We start from the raw sequence: 2,500 nt of genomic DNA, 5'->3' as shown, positions 1-2,500 counted from the left end.
GGAAAGTTAGAGCTAAATTCCGAAGAAGGTCGGAGGGTATAAAACCAGAACCAAGTCTTTGAAGTTTCGTATCTTGACCCAATGTCGGGAGAATTGGCTTACCGTGCCTCCACTGCTGTAGTTGACGTTACAGCTGGATCGGTTCATGCTTTGGCGAGCAAGCGCTAAAGCCCGCTTTTGGCTGACATTGAGTGGTATCATACATCAGCCCCTTCCTTATAATAGATAAACTCAACAAGGCTCGACGCGAAGCACAAAAGCGCTTTAAGGCGCATTAATCAGGCTTTGAAGGTCACACAAGAAGGCTATTCGACCGACAAAACGTAGGAATTAGTGCGTGCTGAAAAATGGACTTTTCTTTCTATTCTAAGTGAAGGGCAGGAGAAAGAATCTTGCATCTATCTCGAGTTGCTCCCTTAAGCGATCTATCCCCGGTTTTGTGACGTCGAGTTTGCTCTATTCTCTTAGCTCGGGCTCCTATCAAGCTTCACTTCGCGCATGATAGCGGCATTATTGGGGAAGGAAGTCGCTCGCTAGTGCACCTTACCCAAGGTGCACGTCGCTAGGTCAATTCATGCTTCGACGCACTCCCGCCTCGTGTTTTCTACAGAGTGTTGTGCCATACTTCGAAAATTACACGGTTCGGAGGAACTCTAACTCATTTATTTGGATGAAAGCTCCTTCTTCCAATCCCGTAGAGAGGCCCGGAAGAATTGATTGAGAATAACAAGACGATTGACCCATTTTTTCATCTTAAATAAAGACATCATGCCCTAGACGCGAAGGTGAGTAAGAGACCCAGGTGAATTCTGCGAAGATAGAAGAGCGGACTTCTGAGGAGACTGGAAGCCTATAAATAATAGGAATGGCGAACTGGAACCTCATCCTTCAAAGGCTTGGTGTATATTTGTCCTATTCGTAACGACCCCGACCTTGCGTCAGGGAAAGTGGGAAAACCCCTAAGACTCTACGGGCTGGCCGGGCCTAAAGGAGCTTATTTAATTCCACCTATGTAGTGACTCGCATTCAACAACGAAGAGTCTTCCCTCTTATCTCCTTCTTTAGAATTAAATTCTTCTGCATTTCCCACCCTAGCCGCCCTTCCTTAACAAGATGGCTCGGAGCAAGCAAAGTTTTACGCTATATACTATGCTATGATATTTGATAGCGCAGAGGGGGGGGGTAAGCACACAATGAAATAGGTGGAGAGTCCATTTTATTAATAATGAAAAAAGCCCTATAGCTCTTCGGACCATAGGATCTCACAGTGTCAGAATGAGTTGAGGACGAGATGTGGTGTCCAGTCGGATAGGGCGAGGCGAGAAGGGGAACAGGGGTCAAAACAGGCATGGTGCTTAGGGCGGCCTCCTTCATTTATTTCCGGTTCATTCGCGAACAAGACAAGTTGAGCTAGGAGCCCCCTTCTTGCCCTGCCCCCTTATTAGTAGCCGAAGTATAGGCCCGCGTGAGATCAAAGTAACTTGCCGCCCGTTCGCTCTCTGTTCAACAAAGGCCATCGATATTAACTCACTTCTTTATAAAAATCTTCCGCCCCATTATAAAAAAATGAAAGGATTGTGATTATGACAGTTTGTTTTGGTCTTGACGTGCTTTGAAAAACATAGAGATATGATTTGCACTAGAACACTTACGATAGACCCACCGGGAACACATTCACTACTGGGCATTGACATCTTAATGCGTTGCAATCTGGACATTGATCGATCTTTATGCTTCCCAGCAGCTATACAATCCGAATCGGCTACTAGTACCTATAAAGTAAAGACCGCTCGAGTTCTTGAGACCGGGGAGAATAATTTTAATTTACTTTGGTCACTATACGAACACAATGTGAATTGCCTCAAAGATGGTCAAGCTTTTTACTCGCCGCGCATCGGAAAGCAAGCAGCAACTAAGGTAGTTTACTTGCTTACTTGTTAGAGTAAGGGAATAGGGGGGAGCACTTCCACTACGGGATAGAGAATAGGTCCGGAAGGAACAATCTTTGAAAGAACTTAAAATAAGAGTGTTTCCCCCTCGGCAAGCAGAGTGACCTCTTCCAGTTACCGGTAACTCTGTCCTTTCTTCTGTTAGCTATCTCAACTCTTCAAGTCGAGTTCTAATTGCTATAAAAAAAATTATCCCATTGAGTTGTGAGTTCGTTCCAGTGGACTATATAAACATGCATAGCTTTGCTTTATGAGGGACCTTATTATGGGCTTCTTAGTTGCTTTGCTTATGCCACCTAGCATAGTAAATTAAAGGATCCGCTTCACCCGTATCTCTGCCAAAAGCCTCTCCCCGATAGCGCCTTAGCGTTTCACACTAAGCAAGTAAACTACCCCTCCCAAAACGATTCAAGACCTGAACTGAAAGAGACTCTACAAAAAAAGCTTTCTGACTCGGCAAGCTTGTATCCTTTGGATTATTGGGACCTAACGAGCCAGAACAGCCTATTCCGAAGGAGACTTATTTATACCCATTTCTAGGGCTTGCTTTG

Source organism: Malus sylvestris, mitochondrion (genome assembly GCF_916048215.2).
Source record: "Malus sylvestris mitochondrion, complete genome".
Taxonomy (NCBI): domain Eukaryota; kingdom Viridiplantae; phylum Streptophyta; class Magnoliopsida; order Rosales; family Rosaceae; genus Malus; species Malus sylvestris.
This window is presented reverse-complemented; position numbering follows the sequence as displayed.